Source organism: Numenius arquata, chromosome 7, assembly GCF_964106895.1.
Source record: "Numenius arquata chromosome 7, bNumArq3.hap1.1, whole genome shotgun sequence".
Taxonomy (NCBI): Eukaryota; Metazoa; Chordata; class Aves; order Charadriiformes; family Scolopacidae; genus Numenius; species Numenius arquata.
Genome location: NC_133582.1, coordinates 56,502,950 through 56,526,350, shown reverse-complemented (window position 1 = coordinate 56,526,350; position 23,401 = coordinate 56,502,950).

Genomic DNA, 23,401 nt, shown 5'->3' with positions numbered 1-23,401 from the left:
AAGTAGCGTATGAACACTTCATTAAAATTTTTGCTGCACTGTGTGTAAGAACAGCAGCCAAATTAAAATGTCAAAGACAATCCTAATCCAAAGTTCTTGTAATTTCAAAGTGCTTAATTTCATAGCCTTAATATTCTTTAAGAGTTTCATGTAAGAGTTTTGATATATGTTTTAAATAAGTATATCAAAAGCATGGAAATAGAGTAATGAAACTGAGTATTTCTGATTTCTGCTTTTCCCTGGTGGATAGCTGTTGAAAATCTTAACAGATAAATGTTTTAAATGTTTTGTTTTCTGGGGCTTTTTGTTTGTTTTGTTGGGTTGGTTTGCCCTTTTTGTTGTTGTTTCCTATTTTTGTTGCTGCTGTTGTTTGTATTTTTTTCCATCTAAGGAGATGTAAATGAAGAGAAGCAGCTTGCCTGGTGGTATATCTAGTTTCCCTGGAGCACCTATAGTAACTTTCATTATCTAAGTTATATATGGGAAACTGTCGCTTTAGGGAAAAATTGGAAACTCTGTTTTCACTGTCTATATATTTTCCTACTTGCATTAGTCTTTTGCTTAAACACTTTTATCATGACTATAGCAAAATCCTTCAAACTCTTCTGAAAACATTTTGTCTCTCTGACAGCTTATTCTAAGTAGCTCAAGGAGTTGGGCTTGATTTTAAGATCGCTTTTGCAATTAAATATTTTGACAAATTACTACCAGCTTTATTCTGCTGGCAATATTTTGACAGATGGGAGAAAATGTTTCAATCTCAGAAAAGTATTTTAAGGTAATAAAAAAATTAAAGACTTAGAGGTAACATCTTTGAAAATACCACGTTCAGACTCCTCTAACACTGGAATGAACTGGAACTAGGACTCCAGTCTAACTCTTGCCTTTAAAACTCATTGTTTATATGCTTCAAAGCCTGAAACACGTTTGACACAGGTGTTTTTAGTTAAATTAATGGAGAAAGGGCAGGCAGGAGATTGGACGTAGTCTTTAAGAAGGAAATGGTTTGATATAGTGGACTCAATGGGCAGTTGCCTGATAGGAGTGAGGAAGCTCTCGGTGCAGGGGGTTAGAGTACGACACTGGTAGCCAGTGCTGTTATCGTATGTGTCAAAAAAACCCTGATCTTAAGATTTTTATAGAAGAATGTGAAAGGATGACCTTGGAGACTCCTCAGATTAACAAAGCTTCTGATTTATTTTTTTTGTGACTGATACTTAGAAATGTGTAAAGTACAATGCCTGCGACAAGTTTAGGGAAAAAAATGTGCTGTGGGGTGCATAAACTTCTATTTGCTTTAGCATTGCTTGAAGCAAAGCCCACTGCGTTTGTGGCATTTTGCTAGTGACTGTGAGCATCAGTTACCTCTTCCCAGGTGGTAGCTGTATTAAACCACAGAACGAAAACAAGTTCAGAAGAGGCAAGAAGCCTGTGTCTCTTTTTGGAACTGCTGTTGCTGACCGAGTGGGCTTCCTGCTTGTGAAAGGTAGATGTGTATAAGACTCTGCTAAATAAATACTCCTCTTTATCTGAGGCCCACATTGTTGTCTCGTTACCGCTTCATAGCTTGCTTTCCAAGGCACCAAAATAAGCCTTTTAAAATGGCCAGTTCTATCTGGGAGCTGATGAAGAAAAGAAGTCTCTCCTAAGCAGTGTTGCTACAGAAGGTAACAAAATGCAGTCCCGTCTTTTTCAAAATTAAATATTTCTTAATTTATTTATAGTTTGGAAATAGGTTGTAATCCTGAATCAGTGTGGATTGTAGTTAGTAGGAGGCTTTTCACTGGCTCTGATGGACAATGTAGGAGCTGAAGTGGGATAATTAGCCTTCCAGAGGGCATTCTGTCCCTCGGTTAGGAAAGCAAAGCTGAGTGATATATTGTAAAAGGCTCCTGAGACGTTCAGGTTCTCACGTTAGCACTTCCTCGAATATCAACCTACTCAGTCATCTTCTGCAATGAAGATCTTTTGTGGCATCTGGTTTGTACGCTGTATTTTTCCTTCCTGAACTAAAAGGTTGCCTTACACCAAAAAATAATAATAAAAATTAATCATTCACGTTAAGCAAATTGCTTTCCTCTTAAAACAACTTTTTTTTTTTTCCCCTCCCTGTTTGATCACATTCTGGGTCTTCAGACAGAATTAAGTATTTTCTTATTAACCAATTTAACAAATGCTTAAGACCCACTCTAAAAGGTCCAAAGGTTGGCCTAAACTAGGTCTGCCAATGCTTCCTGAATCTGTAATGCTGTTCTCCAGCAACAATTCTTCTGAGCTTTTTTGCAGCATTTTGATTTGGAGCTGTGAGCGGGTGTCTGAAGTAGGATCGTTTGGTGCTGCTCTGCTTTATGTGATGGTTTTTGCCATTCGGTGTCCAACTTCATAGTGGGCAAACTCATATTCCTTCTAGAAGGGGTGTTCCTGTGATATTTTGGAAATGAAGACAGTGTTTGTGCCTTTGTAACGCCGTTCTGTGTGGGATTGGCCCCAGGGTCAGGGGCAGCCCCAGGGAGGGAAAGGGCTGCTATGACGGTTCCTGTCAGAGTTAGGCAGATATCCCTTCAGCGAGATGATGTTCAGTAAATACTATGTCCGCAGCAGCCCTTGTGCTGTCAGCAGAGCCTGAAAAACTCCCCAGCAAGCAGAGCTCAGCCTCCTCCATCCCTTGGTTTTGTCTCGCCTGGGCCTGTCCCTGCCCTGAGGCTGGGCCGGGAGGTGGGCCCATGGGTGGGCCTGGCCCGGCGGGGCCCACGGCTGGACAGGGCTGTGGGGAGCTGGAGGCCGGCCCTGCTGCAGCATCGTCGGGGCAGGGACCGAGGTCCCTGGCGGGGGCTGACAAGGGGTCCTGGGCCATGAGCAGAGTGGGGGAGGCCGGTCATGGAGCTTTGCTGCAGAGCTCCTCACTGGGTAGTTGCACACCCAAATTCTTCAGAGCTGCACCTTCCCGAGCCGCAACAGTAGCTTGAACCTACCTCAGGCTTCTGTGCGCAAAGCGTATTCATACTTCATTTGTCATTAGAACGAGTACTCTGGTAAAGCGTGTTCCTGTTGCCAAGCCCCAAGTATAAATCTGCAAACTTAAAATGTTAATGCCACTTAAATTTCATTTGGCGCAGTGACACCTCGGACAGCATGTACAGAATCAGATTAGAGAGGGAAATAAATCGTTCATGCACTTCTGGTGAGAATAGATGGTCTAACTGCTTTATATATGATTGGCTGCTGATACTTTTAACTATAAGCAGCAATAAGACATGACCTACTATAACTTACTTCCCTGGGTATTCTGAGGAATGAGAAAATCCAACTTTTTTCCTATTTATTTGTCTTTTTATTAGTTCTGACTGAGTAGTGTCTTGCTCAGGTGCAGTCCTTTGGCCGCAGTGAAGTTACTTGTTGCCACGGGGACGCGGCTCAGCCTGAAGGAAGGGTGTTGGATCTTTGCCCTGTCCTCTCGAGTCCTCCTTATTTAATCTGACAGTAATTCTCTTCAGCTGGCTGTCCTGCTGCTCTGAAGCGTGCCATCCTGACACCCTTCTCAGATACAGAGAAAAAGAGTCTCTGATCTAACTCGGTTCACTTAGTGCTGCTGTACGTTGAAACCCATGGGATTCATACCAGCACCCTGCTGTGAATGGGATCCGGGTGTGTTGTTTCTCTCAGAACTTTCCAGAACTGGCAAAAAACCCCACCCAGATCTTTTTTTTTTTCCGTGTTTTATTATTGGAATGAAAGACTGGTGTGGGCAAAGCAGAGGAAGGAGAAAGAGTTTATTGCTTTATAAAGTGTTGAAACATCTTTCTTCCTACTGGAGCTGATCTTTGCTTACTTCATAAAAAACTGACCACTGGTACTGAAGTAACAGCACGGTAAATGCCCTTATCTTTGTGCTCTAACCTGTCAATGTGTTTTCCTGTTTGCTAAAAAAATTTATGCTGAAAATTACATTTAGTTATGAGAACATGCTGAACAAATACTGACAATAATAATTGAATAAGAGAAGTTCTGAGGAAACTGGCTCAAAATACTTACTTTTGAACTGTTATTATTCCCCATAGTTTATTGTGCAGCTATTTCTGATGTGTGCATTAGATTATCCAATGCAGTAATTGAATTTGTATTCATTGTACACATTTTTCCTTTTGTGGTTTTTTTTTTTTTTTTTTTTTTCCTCCTGTCCCCCATCATGTGGAGCTATCAGTATTTTGGCGTAACAGGAAACTTTAGAAACTTCACCTGACATTAGTTGCATGGATCTAAGGGAAGGTAAGAGCTTACAGTGAAATGTTCTCTCTGTTGATGAGAGAGACTGCCGTATGGTGACTGCCTGGCCAAGGGGCCACATTGCAAATGCTGGCGCAGACAGCAGTTGTGCTGCTCTGGAGATGTATAAACCTAGTTGTGAAGTGCAGGCATCCTCTCAATACATCTGGTAGATTTGCACAGCTGAGTCTTTTGTCTGAAGCACGCAAATGTGCGCTCCTAGGACCAACCAGCTCTGCTACTCCTAGAGTAAGTCCTGATTGGAAGTGGTCCCATGTTGTGTGTGTGCCTGGGGAAGAGATGTTTTAAGTGATGAATGAAAGTCTTTTGAGGACCAGTGTTTCAGATACATACATTTGTGGAAATTGAGTAATTTAAGATTGTTAAACCTTTATGATTTTAAAACTACGAACACAGGAAAAGGAATCTGCCTGCAAACCCCTTTGACCTATGATTTTTTTTAAAAAAACCCAAGCCATAGGTTTTTTTAATTGGAAGTTTGTTAGTAAAAACAAAAAACACTGAATGCATTGTTACAGTTTGGAATCTCCTTTTATGTGGAATTCATCAAAAAGTAGGGTATATATATAAACACTTCAATTTCCAACGGGTATTAGCCTAGATTTTAAAGAGGAATTTAAGATTATTTTTTTTTCTGGTAGGATTAGTGTCTGTATCTTCACACGTTTTCAGGGGCTACGATTTTTCTTCAAGTTTCTGTTTTAAACAGCATCTAACTTTTGCCTTTGTGCAGTGTCTTCAAGAATTGCAAGGCACCTACTTGGTTTTAATTACCAAAATGATCAACTTTCATTAAACAATGAGATGCTTTCCTGGCAGCAAGACGATTGCAAAAAAAAAAAAACCAAAAAAACCAAACCCAAAGACCCAAAGAGCAAGCATCTTAAGAGCTGGCACAGTAGTAATTCTCCAGCCACTTTTCTGCCTAATTCTAGCTAATTAAACACATATGCAGGTAATGGTGGTTCAGCTATATTTCAATTGCAGCTGAAGGGTTCAGTCACAAGCCAGGGTGTTATTATGCATGGCATTAAGTGAACGTAAAAAGGAATGGTTTGCACACAGTCAGCTTTTAAAGGCATCTCTGGGCTATACAGGTCTGTAAGGGGTGGCTGAAATTGCCATGCTGTCAGTGTTTCTATTTATTAATGTTTGCTGTAGTGTAGAATAAGGAATCTGAAAGTGGTGTAAATGTACTACTGCTCTTCAATAAAAGTATTTGATGAATTTCTTGCAAATATACCAACTATTTGAATAGCATCTACTTGCTGCTTTTCCATTGATGTTAGATATGTGGTCAAATACTGAGGTGAAAACAATTCATACTTTCCATCATGTATATGTACTTCTCACTCTTGTTGTGAAAAATAGCTGGAAGGAACCAAAGTTTTCTGTTACGACTCTACATTGTGTCCCATCGAGAGGGAATAATTTTTAGGGTGCAAACTGGAACAACGCTAGGAACAGCAGAGCTCAGCAGTGCTAGTGTTTTCCTTCAACAGAGAACATGGGAAGGAGGAGTTCTGCTCTGTGTGGGATGCTGGCTCTGGACAGCTCTGAGAAATCACAAAACCAGACAGAAATCCCAATGCTTTGCATCCTTATCTATTACTACCTTCAAGCAAGAGCACGGCTACTGTATTTGTTACTGTGTAATGATATAGTATGAAAGCCTTGGGGCTACAGCACTTGCTTTTCCGTGGCCTAGATGACCTGGGAATAGTATCACAGATGCTCGTGTGTGAGGTACGTTAGCCCATGTGAATATCCTCCAGCCAGAGAATAATTCAGCAGATACTAGATGACATTCAAAGACAAATCTATACTCTTTTGGTCTTCCATTTGAAATTGAAGTCTCTAGTGGTGTCAGTAGTATGCCAAAGATGTAACAAAACAAATTGACAAAACAAAGGCAGTAAAAGCATATTATTTGGGATGTCAACAGTGGATACACTGTGCAGTACTTAAATATGTCAGTCTTTATGTCTAACTTCAGTATTTCTCAAAAGATTTTTTTTCCAGAAGTACCATATATGTGTCAGACAATCAACTACTTAAAAGGACTTTTCAGATACACACACACACACACACACACACACACTCTTTCATTTTTGTACTGGTATGTCCAGTGCTACTTTTTCAGAGGAAGAACCATTTTGTTATTACATGAAGAAACTCCTTTGCATATCAGCTTGCAAAATGTTTGGAGTTATAAGGATAATATGAAATTTTACCCTTCCAGGTCCCAGCCTTATATTGACTTGCTCTGTGTTACAGAGGGAGAGACAGACTGACCTTGGAATATTTGGGACTAGTGACTGTTTCTTCTTATAGCTTCTCTGAATCTGTTGGCTATTTTACTATAAACCTTCATGTCCCAAATGTTTGCAAAATAATAATAACGAAGAGACTATTATAAAATTTCAGCTTTTCTGTTTTGTTTTTGTGTTGTTCTGATTCTGCAAGGAATGATGAAAAAAAAGATTCCTCTCTGAAGAAATTTAGATTATAGAAGTTAGAGATAATATTGCCAGTTGTTGTGGACACGTGTATTGACCAGACACAAAAATCCATGCCTTTGCTGCTCTTCACGCTGGTACCACTATAGAAATTGTATTAGTTTCTGCATTTACTTGGTACACTGCTTCTATTATTAGAGCTGTCTTTTTGTGTAGCGTGTGGATTTTAACGCTATTCTGTAAGCAGTCGGTTTGTGGAACAAAAGGCAGATTGGAATACTGTCCTTGAGTAAATTCCTTTTGCCCTGAAGGGACACTTTTGCCAACTTCTAACCCTGAATTCAGGAGTCCTCTGAGTCTCAGTTCTAAGAGCTACTGTGTTCTTGAACATGCTCTGTTCTTTGTTTCGAGATTCAACTACAATGTTAAGACACAAGATAGTAGTTGAAAAATCTGTTTTCCATGTCATATCTAACGAGATAGTTTGTCAGCTTTTGCTGAAAATTATGAAGTGCCTTGAGACTTGTAATGTGACAGACTCCATTTGAGTTGTACTATATTAAAGAAGCGTTGGGTTTTTTTTTTTTTAAAAAAAAAAAAAAAAAAATCACATTTTTGCTCCAGATCTGTTTGAATGCTTTTTTAAAGCAGAAAACAGACTAGAATTTTCTTAAATTTATTTACCGGATTAGGAAGTCATAATTCATAAGCTTTCAGTGCTGTCAAAAGATGTGCGTGTTCTAGGAAGAATGGATAATACTGAATGTGTCTCTGCCTCTAATGGGTGCTGTAGAAATATGTTGTAGTCACAGGAGTCTACATGATGATAATAGGAAAAAAAAAAGTTAATTACTAATTTTGGGACGAAGATAGGAGATGGTAGTGAGAGCTGTTAACTTGAGAGAGTAGCATATTATAATAGAAAAGTGAAATCACTTTAGGAAATAAAGATTGGTAAATCATCTTGGTGTGCTTTTTTTCTATTGTGTTCCTGTTGTGTAGTAGGTGTTTAGTTTTGGACTTCAGTCTCTCATTTCCTACAGCAGTATTTTCAGTATTTGATCAAAGGGTACTATTTAACATAAATGTACTGTACTGTACGTGTGTGCTTCACAGTATGTGTGATGAAGCTCCATCAGGTTTCTATATTCGTTTCTGCATCACGCAGAAACAATTTGCCATAGTTTGCAATCAATCACTAACCTCAGAAAACAGAAAAAAAAAACCCTAAAACAGACTGACAGCTGTCAACTTTTACTTTCAACTTTCTCAAAGAGATTATTTAGGTGGGGTTTGTTTTTTTTTTTTTTTAGTTTTTCTGGAAACCAGGCCTTTAACTGCTGTAATTTTCATCCAGTTTAAAATAACTTGGCAAAATTAATCATCTTCGTGCTGTTACAGCTTTAGACTAGAAACCCGTATGACATTTTTGCGTTATCATTCTATCAAAGCATGCTGCTTGTAAGACAAAGATTCTATGCACTCACATGAAATCCAAAACAAAAAGACAGTTTCTGTAATTTGCTAATTCGTTAATAGAAGGATAATTTTACCTAACTTAAATTTTTCATTTGAAATTCTTTTTGAAATTAGGGTTGAGTACTAGGCAAAAAATACAATAAACATTATTTAAAAAATAATATTATGCTTAATTTGGAGCACTAAGAAAAAAATCTGGCATTAAAATACAGAAAAACACAAAATCATTGGTACAAGGAAACATTTTAAAGCTTTGTTTTAAAGATAATTCTAATAATAAGAATATCAATAAAAATAATAGGGATAACCTAAGCATTTGAAATAATAAGAGGAGAGAAAATTAAACTATAGCATATGTTACATAGTTCTAGTAGCACTTAGGTTATATGCTCTGTCTTGGTGCCTTTTAGAATTAGGGTAAGAGCGGACCAGATTGCTTCCAAAAGCCTTCCCAGAACTGAAACTCTCTTCTTGAGGCCATACTGGGAAAGTGAACCTAAGTATTAGTGTAGCCTTAACGTCTAACTGATTGCTTACATTTGTTTGGACCCTTGCTTCTGATTCCAGTGTATTAATACCCTTACATAAAAGCAAACACTGAAGAGTTGCAATTGCTTGATTTTGTCATTTTGTCTGGCTGGGGGGAAGCTCTATCAAGCAGAATGAACACGACTGGGTTTTGTGCAGCTTTGTTAACCTTTGGCTGCTGAGAATGGCAAAACCATTTTTCACTAGCTGAGATGAACCAGTGTGGTAGTAGGAGCGGGAGTAGAAGTGGATGTGTACAAGGGTATTTCTTTGTTTGTTTATCAAAATTGTGCCCAGATTTACTGCCATACTTAGGGGAGGTTATGCTTTGCTTGCATTTTAGTTTTAAGTTTTAAATTGATTTCAAATCAGTTCCAAAAACTTCCATGGAGTTCACTCTGAAGTTGTCTGTATCACAGCTCCCTGAAATCTATTTTAATATTAAAACCTTTTAGACTTTGACAGTTTAAGTCTGTTACCAGGATTTTGTTTTATACGTGCAGTTTTTACATGAGTAGAAAAAGACATGTCTGTGCAAAGACCTCAGTCCTGCATTTTTAAGACTCAGGGGAACTTTTCTGTCCTAATTTTTACAGTACCAGTGGCTAAGCAGTATATTCAGAAACCTGTAAATCTGCAATGGAGCTTGCCCTGCTGTGGCGTGCACGTATGTCTGACTGCCTAGAAACTGGCAGTTCCTTTGTGCCATTAAATACTAGAGAATTTTCCCCTGGGTATTTGATTTTAATCTTTCTGGCCTGAGGCTTTCCTGCGTTCTGGTAGCTTCCCAGCAAGTACATGACTGAAATCAGTATGAGCTTTTCACTTGCTTCCTTGGCCTGAGCACAACTGCAGAAATACCAATAAGTAAGTAGGTGGGTTGGCATGTAAACATTTACTCTGAGGAGGTTTTGCAGTCTATGTGGGCTAGGAATATTTTGCTCTAATAGCAAAATATTATACAGCTTTATTTGGGAGCTTAGATTAAATATTTGTGAGAAACTGATTGCACAAAATTTAGTCTTCAGTTGTGTGGATATCTGTTGTAGTATTGGATTAAGTGAGGAGACATATGGTTGTTTTGTATGAAGCTTCTATACAGTCTTGTTCTCATTACACAGATAGCTCTTGAGACCCAGGTAGGTGTTACAAAATACCATTTTCTTCACTTTTTTTTTTGTTGCTTTCCAACAAAATTTTTATTTGTTACGAAGAAGCAACATTCTTTGAACAAAATTTATTGTCGTCTTCCTGTTGTCAAAACAGAGAACTTCCATCGATGTTCCCTCGTACAAAGGAAAGGAAGAATGAATTTTTTGTGAGGAAAAATTTGTCAATAGAAATGGAATACACCAAAGCATGGGAACAAATGTTACAAAACTATACATGCACTAGAAAATACAAAGGAAGAGAGTGGTGCAATCCTAATTTAAAAGTTTGGCTTCAATCTTGAACAGCCAGAAAATTTATATAGTTTTTTGTTAATATATTATGCTGCCAAATTCCATAAAGTTATCTCAAAGAATCAAACATGTTCCACTAACTGGTCTCAGTGGGATGGGGTGGTGAGTATCATTCTTTACAGCACTTCCTTTCTTAGGTTTGATATGCTGAACTCTTGCTGTTAAATAACTTTATACTATGTTTTTCATAGCTTTAGCATTAGGTTACATTTAAAACCTCTTTACAAAGGTGCTGCTAGTGAGAAAGCTGTTTGCAAAGGATGTGGGAATTGTATTGAAAATCTCGCTTGCCAAATTTGGAGGAATACACCGTCTTAAAAAGTCAGTTATTAACTCAGGCTTGACATAGTTCAGAAGCAGGGCAAGAAGGAGGCTAGTCCATGTTATGCCATGTGAATGTAGCCTAGGATTGTTATGGAAACAGTTGTATCTTTGTAATATTTTAATTATATATTCTAAATTTGCCAATTGCAATCATATCTGAATTATTTACATCAAATTTCTTTCAGCTTTTCCACTTTTTCCCTGTGTGTACAACAAAATTAGTAATTAAAACACACTTCTGCTTTGCCTTAGATACAGAGCTAGATCAAAGCTTATGAAAACCATAAGCAAAATTTAACTTTGCACCCTCGAGGTTTAGGGAGAATAAGCATTTTATTTAGTCTTTCTCAGCGGTAGAAGCTGTCAGGGCCCTGAGCTCATTGCCCTCTCCTGGGGTCTGGCTGCCAGGGCTCAGTGCCAGTTTTGATAACGCAGTTGTCTGCTCTTGAGAGGCATTAGTGAATCTGGAAACCTTGCTAGGATGTGGAAGGAAGGTGAGGTTGGTTCGTTGGTTGGTTGGTTCTCAAGGAGTCTTTCTGGGTGTCTTTCCTCTTCATTAATGCCCACTCCTTTCAGTGGCAGCAGTGGCCTGGGATCAGCGTGGACCAGCTTCTCAGAGTGCAGAAGACCTTTAGGGGCTGATAGAATTCAGGGGCCCAAATCCCGTAAACCAGATCAACAGAAGGGTTCTGGCATTTTAATCAGTGGGAGTTAGTTGCCCTGTGTATTGGGTCTCAGTTTCCCCACTGTGAGAAACACTTTTAAAGATTTTTGAGGCATGAAAGTAATTCAGAAAGGGGCAGTATATAGTAACAGATAAACAATCCATAGGTCCTTGCTCAGGTAGAGTGTTGGGCAATGAGGTCAGAAGGTATTCTTGTGACACTGATTATTTTAGATTTTATAATCTTGTTAACAGGTGATCCTTGTGCTAGCAACTCTGAAAACTAACAAGAATGGACAAAACCCTTTAAAATAGCTCAATTATTAAAAAAAAATCTAAACACAATATTACTTATCAATTTGAGTTTTTAATTCTTAAGCACTCCAAACCCGAAGGCAGAATTCTACATGCATTGACACCCTAAAAATAAAAAAACCCAAAACAACAGATTCTTAAGCTCTAAGGAATGCTCTGAAAATCTCTATTTTCTATTTGTGTTTTGCACTCCTATAAGTTAATACAGCCTAACTGATTTTCCTCCTGACATTCTGTGAACTGAATTTCCTCCGAGGCATTGTTTTGTGATACATGCCATATTTTAGCTCAGAGTAGATTTTTATATGCAAACTATAACTCTCAGAAGCACACTCCGTTGACACCACTTTAAGTACAGTTGCACTGGCAGTAATGTATCTGCATGAGAAGAATCCACTAAACAATAAAATTATGTAAATTGTACTATAGGAAGATTATTCATAAGCAAATGCCTAGATATAAGCTTAGCATCTCCTGTGTGGCTCATGGATTTTGTTAAAGTATGACAAGCAATCCTGGCAGAAATCACAAGAGAAATTAAGATCAAAGCCTAAACATAAACTAAAAGAAATGAAGTATTTTCTGCTGATCAATTAACGATGTGCTTTGCTGCCAGCCTGCAGTCATAAACCAAATAGGAAATCACATTAGGCCGCTTTTATAATCAGGAATAGAAATGGCACTTACGGCTAAAAAGAGAAACCTCATTGCATTTATCTCTGTATTGTTTTTTAATTGTTTTTTTTTTTCATCATTGTTATTTTTCATCATTCATATTCAGATTAGTTACCTAATTTTAGATGGGCAACCAAGTGTGTAATAAATGCATGAATTCCATTTGGTTTAAATATCCCCATCTAATTATCTTGTGCTTTTGTTATCAATCTCAGATGTTAACAGCCTAATGGCAAAAAGACTTTTTAGTAATTAAATTGTTAGTAGAATTATTGTAGAGCACATTGACACACCAAACATGCTTAATTATAACTATAAATAGTCTGCAAAGGCTCTTAGTAGGAATGAGATTAAAAAGTAAGAGAGTAACAATCTAAAATTATATTTCCTGTCTTCTCTCTGTAGTTGGAACTGTCTTATTCTTGTCTCCAGCATTGTTTGCCATTTTATGGAGTATTGAGCTTTTTCTTCTCTGAGTTTCGTCAGCTTCTCCGAGTTGCTGAAGGAGAGTACAGAACTGGTGGAAATCACATAGCGGAGCAGAGAAGACACTTTCCTCTTTGCTCCTGCAATAGTGGTAAATGCAAGTAGTAAATGACAGTTGCTTTCACAATATTGCTTTTCTCTTTCTCAGAAGATATCTAATGGAAAGAAAGATGTGGGAAGCGATGCTATTGAAAAGGCAGCCATGGTGTCCTTTCAGGTGGGACAGTAAGGTCAGAACTGGTTTTTGACCAGTGTGGAGTCATGCCCAGTTATGAACTGTTGTGTTGATTTCCATAGCAGCAGGGAAGGATGAATAGTGGACAACAATGGCCATTCTCATCTTCAGAACGAATATAGTGAGTTGCGCTGTGTCTCACGTACAGGAGGAGAAATGAATTGTTTGTGTGTCTTCAGGCCAAGGTAATTGGAAAGATGGGGTTTTTTGCCTCTCTTGCTAGGCTGCAGGCTGGCTTTTCTGCCCTTCCCACGATTAAAACCGAAGGAGAGGAAGGGAGAAAAAGGATACAATGTAAGTGTCCGTGGTTCAAAGAGTACTATAAAGCCACTTCCCTGGTGCTGCCGCTCCTTTGGCGTGTGAAAGTTCTGTAGGTGAAACTGGATGTCATGCAGTGCAGTCTTGCTGCTGGCATTTCTTTCTCCATGCCTCCCCCTATCCTGCCACTGCCTCCCCCCGTGCCTCTTCCTTGCGCACCTTTTTCTCCGAGGGCTATTGCCTCATTGTGTCCCTTGCCCCCCGACTCCTCTTCCTTGCTCTGACATCAGCCACTGGACCACCAGTGTCACTGCTGGGTAGCCCAGGTCAGAAAGCCCAGTTTAGCTGGCATGCTGCATGGTGACAGAACTGGTTAGGAGAGGTTGATACCCAGGCTTTGTGCTGTGCTGTGTTTCATTAGATGGGAACTGATGGTGTCAATCATGCGAGGTCCCGAAGCGTGGTGGTGGTTCGAGGCCCAGCAGAGCAGATGCTCCGACGTGCTTTGCTGAAGCAGGGGAGGGGAGGAGATGCCAGAACCTGAAGAGACTTGTCCGAGTGGCACGTCCTGCATGCACCTTCAGCTTAGACCTAGGGTTTGATTTTTAGGATAGGAAGGAATTTTCCTCTGAGTCATATTGGCAGGAACGCGTGTGGTTCTTTTTCCTTCCTTTACAGCATAGAGCCTTGTTCATTCGCAAGGATCACCAGGCATGTTTCACCTAATAAAATTTCTGCAAGGTTATTGCAACACCTTTGGTTTTTCTTTCTCCCTCTCCCCCTATCTCTTTCTTCCACTTTCTTGTTTTCAGTGTCCTGCTGCTTTTGAGGCTCACGGTCTGTCATTTGAAAAGTCTTGACACTTGTTCTAAATATTTTGAGGAAAAAATTTAGAAGAAATTAGAATTTTTTGGCTATTGACATTCTGAAGGGCCAGTATTGATTTTGATGTGCAGCTACCTGGAATTAAACTTCTGTTAAGTCGATCTTTTTAATTGTGAATTACTGAGCCAAGTGACCCAGGCAGTGTCTGTCTCTCTTGGATTCCTGTTAGCTACTTTTAGGCTGTTTCTTGCTCTCTGCACCAGTTTTGTGGTTTGTCCTCTGAGGTGAGTAATTTTTCCATGACCTGGAATGACCTATAATGGGGGCAGAGGTCCTTAACATTGTGTTTTGCATTTGAGTCTGTTTATCACACAAAATTTAGCTGTTAACAGCATTAATGTCCTTTGTTGAGTTAGTCCTTGAATTTACCTGTGTTTTCTGAAGTGCATGTGTAAAGTGGAATCGGAGAGAGGCAGCTACATTACATGTCAGAAATTGAAGGCTTTTGATTTTGAAAATTTTGTTCAAAAAAGGAATGCAAGGGTTATATTTTTGCGCCCCCTCCCTCCTTTTATTTTTTCCAATTTAAAAAGATCTGCTGTACATTGTAGGTGTTGCTTGTGGGTATGTAGGAAACGTACTATAACATACACCAAGTCATAAATCTGTCATAAATCCTAAGATCACAACAGCTGTTGTAGTTGACTGTAATGTTCACTCTGTTTATTAAAACTTTTTGAGTTTTATATTTCCTAATTGTTCATCACTAATGAGATTCCTACATCTTGTAGGGGTCACTTCTGTGCCTGTATCAGGAGGTATTCAAATGGAGTTTGATCGTGCTTGTCAGTGGGCTTTGAAATCTAATTAGGCAATTATAGCTTAAATTCCACAGCTCAAAATAAACGGAGCTCCATCTTTTCTGTGAGCTATTTTCTAACAATGAAACCTGCTGAGTGCAGACGAACTACAACGGGCAACGCACAGATTTTGTTCATCAAGAAGAAGAAAAGTGATGCTGAAGTCTGCTGTTACGCTCCAAGAAATGTTACAGGCCACGTTGTGAAAAACTGGGCATTTAGCAGTAAAATGTAGTGTATATTTGCAGTGTATATGGAAGCCACCTATTTTGTGCAGGCTGCCATTTATGCTTTCAGCTGAGTTATTGTTTGTCGTGAAGAATGCACCTACAAGTTTCAAAGGGCGTTTCACTCACACCAAGCAGGTCTTCAGAGAGGTTCACTTAAGAAATTAACTGCTTTAAATGAAACAATCTGTCTTTCAGAAATGTGAAACAGTTGATTGCCACACGTCAACCTATAGATACCCATAAACTTTTGCCTCTGCCGATACTCCTTAGCATGTATCTTAAAGCTTACATAGGTGCCAGGGTAGACACTGGTGCTTTGGTAAATGAAAAGTCTTTTAGGGTATATTAGGTATGGATTACGTGCAAGCCCTGTTGAACCTTCGCTGGTTGGTGACTGTATGGTCATAGGCAAGCATCACTTACAGTCAGCCTAAAAATTCTTGCTTATGTCTTGTATACATGCAGAGATCTGTAGATGAAAAGCCACGTGCTAAACACCGTGTTACAGGAGTGGATCTGTCTGTACCACAGTCCGCTGGAAATGACTGCTCTGCAGTGAGGATGTACTGGTACGGGGTTGCAAATTATGCAAGTGGCACTTGTGTGCCAGCTGCAGTCCCATGCGGCAACACAAAGCTGGGCACGCTCTTCTGTTGAGAAGCAATAGCTTATGGTATTTCCAAGCTGTTAATCAGAGTAGCCATTGCAATGAGGCGGTTTGTCAAACAGAAATTTCCCCTCACCCTTTTGAATCTAACATCATTTCAAGGTGCGCAGCATTACCATCAAAATGGAGCTTAGGAATACATCATTTAAGTCTAGACTAGAGTTGCGTTGGCCCTGAAGAAAATAATAAATACATCCTGAGACTTTTTTTCCAGATGATGTGCAAATTTTGAAGGGGAACAGTTAACGCAGCCAGCTTTCCATTTCATATTTCTGGAATGTATTTATGAAATTGTTACTCGCTCGTACCTTTGCTGGTGGGTGCCACTCAAAATAACCAAAACCAACTTGGTGCAATTTTTGCTGCTTCTAATCATGCCAGTCTCTCTCTTTTCCTGACAGTTCGTTTTAGATTCAGCTGAATGCATTATAAAAGCATATTTATTTCTAAAAAAAAAAAAAGTATAAAGAGATATTATCCAATTCAGTGTTTCAATATACTGCAAAGCTATGCCACTCTGAATAACTGCATTATCTGAGAGAAAGGAAAGTTGTGGTTTGTTATATTGCTTCTTAATTAACATTTTAGTTACATAGAAGTAGCTTAGCCTTTCTCATTCTGCCCAAGTGCTCTGGTCACGTGAATGGACTATTCCTTTTGGGTGTAACGGCTCTTAAGAGAAACTTCTCACATTTCTACATTCACCTGCATCTTTTGACCACCTTTCTCTTTTCCATCCTTATTTTCTTTGATTTTTGTTTTCTATGGTGTGCCAAGCTGTTAGTGAACTACCTGGGATGTCAAACAAGCTCTGCCTCTTGATTCCCTTTTTTATAGTATGTTGGTCTACTCTGAGTAATTAGCATTTTATCCCAAATTTCTGACAGTTGACTGTGTTAAAGTGTTACATCACATTGGCCATAGTCGTGTAGATGACTGATTGAGAATTAATGCTTTTTGAGTCTTCAGCAAAATCATGAAATAACAGAAGAAAAACTACAGATAGGGCTTTAAATTATATTGATATGATATTGCAAAAAAAATCTGGAGCACTGAGATTATTTTTGAGGCTCATCATGATCACCTAGAATCTGCAACATTACAAAAAGAGATTTTCCTTTTTTCTCCCTTCATAACAGTATCCACACAGATGATCTAAAGGTGAGACTTAGCAAATATCCATCCCAGTAGGATGCTTTGGTTTTAAATGTTTAAAAACAATTTTTGGATTAGTCCTTCTTACAGCGTTAGTTTATCATGTATGTGTTACTTCAGTTATTCTGATAGACTAAGTCAAGTATTTTGGTGATGGCATTTCTTAAGCTTCTTAAGAATGAGATGATGTTTACTAACTAGGATCTCTCCTGCTTAGCTTGAAGCCCACAGTGCGCTGTAATCAAAGATACAGTTTCTTATATGCTAAACTGAACAACTGTCTTATTTTCCCCCCTCCTGAGAAAATTCACAAACACTTTTCTCTTTTTAAGTAGCTTTTCATATCCTACTGAAATTTTGATTCCCTCTGAAATGACTACTGTGGAGATAAATTCTTAGCATATCTCGTCTTGCTTTGTTTGAAAGAGCTTAATATATGGGAAAAAAAAAAAAAAGAAGAGAGAAGTCCTGAGGTTTTGTGAAGACTCTTACAGTAACTTTTAAATCCCTTTTCAAAATAAAGGCATAATATGGTAGTAATAAATTAAGGAAATGCCCGTTCTTTATGAGACTTTATGTTCCAGCATATTTATATTTGAAAAATGTTTGCTGCATTAATATGTTATTGAAAATAAAATTAATTTCCCACCTTTTTTAAGATCAGCTCACTGTAAGCTATTGCTGCCAATAATAGCTGTGGTGGTGGCACTGCCAGATGAATAGTTTTGCGGTACTTATTCCAGAGAAGAGGTAACAGAGCTGCACGAGGAGTCCCAGTACTCTTTAGCCAGTCTGAGAGTTGTACGATAGGCTTCAGAGGGGCTTCTCAATAAAGAAGAAAAGAAGGGTAAGTGGGAGGGACTCTACTGTTCTTTAAAATAAAAATTAAAAAAAATCCTAAATGACATGAAGGCAACTGGTAAAACGGCAGCCACACTTACTATCTAGTAGTCATAGATTGCCATAGGAACCATAAACGCATAATCTTTTCTGTTAAATGCCATTCACAGTGTTGAATTAACAGTGAGTATCAGAAACCACAAACGTATTACTTCAGTGCAAGTGTAAATACTGTGACCTTGAAAAATGCCCTTTTTTTTTTTTTTTTTTCTGCCCCAGTCTTTTTATATTTTTGTTACTGTTGACCTTAGGACCCTGAGAGCTCATACACAAAATAAATGAGGGAGGTACTGCGGTCGTTCTGCCTGCTGCTGCCATCTCCCGGCTGGAACCGACCCCACAGATGGACAGGTTGCTTTTCCTTCTGTAGTGAGAGAAAGCTCAGACAGTACAGACCCATGTGTTTGAGGAACTAAAGGCTGTACAGTATTTCAATACCATATGTATGTGGGCAGTTGATGATCATGGTGTAAGTACAGCCACAGATAGTTAAATGACATTGCTTTACACACAGACGGCACAATCCTGTATTTTATTAAATATCCAAATGAAAAAAAAGAAGTTAGATCCTTCCAATTTGTTTGCATTGCTGTAGTCCTTTCTTTGAACGTAAGACCTGATCTAACAAAATGCTGTCTGCACCCTTTTTCATTTCCACGGTTCACATTCCCACCAACAATCTTTTCCTATTCATTCTACAGAGAAGGTCATCCTCATCAAATATACGTTTCTAGAATAAATATATATAACCTTCTGTATATTTATAACTGGTATGTAGGAGTAGGTTTTTTTGAACAAAATCCTGTTGAGGCAGATGTCTGGAACTTTCTTTAGTTTTATGTCAAAGACACATAGCTCATATTTTGTCTAAATTTGCTCAATCCAATTTAAATGGAGCAAGGATCTGGTCAGAAGTGGTTAGTTCTGGAACTCACGGTGGCATTACTACAGGAAATGTCCGATGGGTGTTAGTCACCGGATCGCTATGGTGATCTAAGGCAGCCAGATAGATGTTACAGAAAAAAAATACAAATTAATTTCCAAATTGACAGTGTTACTTTAAAAAGGAATTAAGTTATATATTATTTAAGGATCGTGTTTAATATTCAACTCCAGTAATGCCCGTGACAGTAAAAATGGTAGGAGCAAATTACAAGTCAGTTACAACAGGTTAAAATCACAAAGTCGCCTGTATGTCATTGCTGTCCTCTCTTTGTCATTTATCCCTCTTTTGCATGAAATGGCAGAGTTTTCTCCAGTGTGTCCCAAAAATGCAAAATTACTTTGAATTTGCTGTCAGGTAGCCTGGTATTTGGAGACTTTTTGAAGCACTTTGTACACGGCTTTTTGGGTGGATTCCAGCATCCAGGTAAATTCCAGTGCAGGGTAATGTTTACAGTTGGTATTCGTTAAACCAAAACTTCTTACTAAGAAGTGATATATTCCTGAGATTAAAAGCTGTGTTTTTTAATACTGTGAAGACATCATTGTTTCAAAAGAGGAACAGTGTGTTCTGGGCTGTGCTTGCAGGCAGCTAAAAAGTCCATTCTGCCTTTGTAAGACTCCTTTCCTTAAACAACTCATGTGGTGATTTCATGGTTTTATCAGCTAGCTCGTTATAAGCATAATATTTGGTTCTCATGTGGCATAAATTCATATCTATGAACGTAATTGCTTTGATAGTGATTATTAAACAGTTTTTCTATTACTTCTCAACAGTGTTTGAAATCAAGGGTGCTATGAACTGAATTATGATGCCAAACAGGAGGACAGTAATTACGGGTACTCTTTGGGAAGTGCTGATTTTTTTTTTTTTCCCTAGCTGTGGCTGTGTGAATAACATTGAAATATGAAGAAAAGACCGTACTTGTTGAGTGTCTCAGGATTCAAGTGCTTCATTTTGGTGGCAAGATGGTTTCTGTGCTTTCCCGATAATTCTATCGAATAAAGGATTGCGAGGTATTAAGGAAAGCTGTTTTCCAGGCCTCTGAAAATGTGGTTATGATTGTCAGATAATGAACTGCACATTTATGATCTTGTTTGTTTGTTTTGAGGGGGTTTTGGGGCATTTTATTGTGAGTGAAGGAAGGAGTGTCGATCCTGATTTATAAAATGTAGTGGTACTATAAAATTAAGGCATGTTAATAACATTTGGGGGTGCAAGCCGAGGTGACGGATCTAATAGTGTAGCTGAAAGAGCAGATTGTTGCTCTTTGTTGTCATAAAGTCAGGGAGTACTGAGGTAGGTCTTCCTTGCGCTTGCCAGGATGTCTTAATAGCTTGGTCTGATTAATTGTTGCCTCGGTTTGACAGGCTTGTTGACTCTTTCTGCTGTGTTTTTTGCTTTCTCATTTCCTATGATGCTGCCGTGAATGCAGCAGGAGAGGGCTCCTGCCTTGTGAGACTGATGTTACCCGGCTGCTCTCCTGTACTGACCTGGGGTTGAGGAACACCGGGGCTGATGGATGGAGGTAACGCTAGTTAAATTTTGTCATTCTTTCAAAAGCAGTTTGAATGGAGCCAGTTCGGAGTAGGTGACCGACTGCCTGACCTCTCATCTTGTGCAAACCAGCCTGTGTTGGGGACGGGAGCTTCATCCTGCTGCCAAAACTGCCAGGGGACAGCAAGCTGAGGCACCCCGCTTCCCAGGCTGGTTAAGCAGGAGTGGCAGCAGCGAGTGAGAAGAATGAAAAACCAAGCCAACCCTCTTCAGAAAATACAGCACAAGTTGATCTCTGTAGTTGGAAGTGCACTTAAAGATCTGCACGTAGTCTGTGGGAAGCCCTTGGGAAGGGGGCAGGCAGTGCAAAAGCCCCAGAACCGTCCCAAAACTACCCTCTGAATAGAAGTTTCTTGAGACCGCACAGCTGTGTGACGGTTTCTGCCTTACGGGTCCCTCTGCTGGCCTTAGTACTCCATTGAGTGTTTTCAAATAAAGTTCCAGTTTGTCCTTCTGTGCGTTATCATCATTAGTGCTCCGAGTGTGCTGAGAACAAACCCCAGCTTGCAGCTCCCCAGTCTCTTCTCCGGGTTTGGGTCCCTTGCTGTGCTGTGGAACCTTTCGGAACTGGGGAGGAAACAGCAGGTCCGAACTGGTTATAGTGGTTAAGGGATGGAGGTAACTAACTGAAACACATGAGGCTTTATTTAAGTACTTCTGTGTGTTAGGCCAGGAAGAAGGTAAGAGTTTTCTCAAAGCAGTCCAAATGAGTTTTTCTACTATTGAGAAAAAAATGTGAAATACATTGGAGTTATTGTTTTATTACAGTTTCAGCTTATCTTGTTTGCCAAATACCTATCTATGTGAATGCCGAGACAGTGTGTACGGCAGTGAGGGATGGGAATATTCTTTTTGGGCTAATTAAATTCTGAAGATGAAAAAATGCAGTACACAATCTGTAGTGTTTCTGGTAGGTTTTGGGTAAGGAATTTTAAATTTTTTTTTTTTACTTCCTTCTGTTCTTTTTTTATATTGATGATTATTTATTGGCTTTGCATCTGAGTTCAGGAGTTGTAATGCTTCTTAATTTATTTATTTTTTTAACAAGTTTATATCCAAAGTGGGTGTTATAAATTCCATAAGCTACAGTTTTTGGAGTTTTGTTTACTCTTTTTCACCATCAACCTGGACTGCATTACTCTCTTCTACAGCTGAACAAGCAGAAGGCCATATCCATAAAAAACATAGTCTTGAACCAAATGAGCTCATACAAACTATATCCCTGAACAGTACTGCATTGGAAAAGATTTGTACTTACGGGACAAGAAGTCATCTCAGATTTTCTGCTCATCTTCTAGGTTAGTTTATTAGTTACCTAAACTTAGCTTACGTGAGAATGGACTTAGCGAACTAAGTTCTAAACAAGAAACTCTTGCCAGAAATAGTAATGTTGGGTTTTTGGAGGTGTGTGCTTGTGTGGTGTTTGGAGTTTTTGTTGTTGTTTTGTTGTGGTTTTTTTTTGGGGAGGGGGGGGAAGTGAGTCGCTTGTTTGTTTGGTTTTAATCTTTCTATAGAACTGAGGTGAGGGAATTCTGTCAGATTTATCTCCAAATAAATATATTGGGAAAAATCCAGTACTCAGTCCCACTACTTTTGCCTTAGAAAACCTTTTGCATGTCTATTGCTCTTTTCATTTTTATCAGTAAAACCACCATCTGAGCTGATTCATACAGACTGCTGCAAATACGTTTCAGTTGCCAAATTCTGATTAAAACCCACTCATGCCTGAAGCCAGCTTGAGATTTTCAGGTTATCAGATATCCTTGTGCTTTTCGTTGCGCTAAACCAGATTTTTGTGTCAATTCTTTGCTTTAAATCTAATTTAAAGGAAAATTATGCAGAAGGAAAGAAGAAAAGTAGAAAGAAAAAGGCCTGTGACATTAAGTTGATTTTGACTGAGCAAAGCAGGTTTTAGTAATGAAAGGTCATATTTTACATACACTGTTTATCTGTCTAATAAAATAGAAAAAAATACAGCCTTGTGTTTAAATTTAAAAGTTGCATTTGTGTTCCCAAGAATGCTGCAGTCTGCTAGGATCTCAGACAAGTCATTTTACGTCTTTATATCAAATCTCTCGGGATTCTGCATCACGCTTAGATTTGTGCTCCCCCTCCTTTGTTCCGCTTGCAGAGAGGATGTGGTCCCTCCCTGTACGCCATACACTGCCTGCTGCTCCTCTAAACCGCGGTATCGTGCAAGGGGGCACTGATAGGCCTGGAATACAGTGTGCATTACTTAACTTCAAAGTGGAATTATGTCCCATGCACGAAAGGAGCCTGGGTGTATTTTATTCCAGTCTTGTTTCACAGCTCTATTTTCACAAGTAAGCAGAATTCTTACTGATTAGTAAGGGCTTTCAGTTGCATTGGTTTTGAATTAATAATAGTAGTTCTACACTCACCTTGGTGGTAATTTGTACAGTTTATGCATTTTCTTTTGTGCAATTATATAGCACATTCAATATCTGATTTTTACAGCATCGCTATGTAGAAATAATAAATAATATTTCTTTCTTAATAGAGATTTTTGTCAGTTTGAAAAGAAGCCAAAATTACACTTTTAAAATAGCAAATACCCTTTTAGTTTTATTTCTAATTCTTAAATAATATTATTCTGCTATTAATATAATGTATTAATTATTTTCTATTATTTATATTATATTGCCATAAATATTCTGGCTATGTGAGAAATACACTTTTGTCAAAACATATTATGTACTTATTACACATCGATAGAATTTATTATTACCATTAATGGGGTTTTTCCTGGCTAGATTTTCAGAATCTCTTAGTATCTGAGTTGTTCAAAATCTTTTGGAAGTCATAAACGGATTCTACAATTAGCTAGAGCACTACACTATGTCCCTACAGTACAAATAACAGAAGAAGAACAGAATAGTTACTTTGTGTGCATACACCCAATTTTTTTGTGGGTTCTTGAAAAAAACAAAAAACCCCAACCCCCTCCCAGCCCTGTCCTCCACCTCTCCCAGCCAAACGAGCTGTTTCTCTAGATTTTTGACTCTCGACATACTGACTTACAGGATCTATTGTAAAATTAGAGTTCAAAGAAAACAGGTTATTTCAATATGAT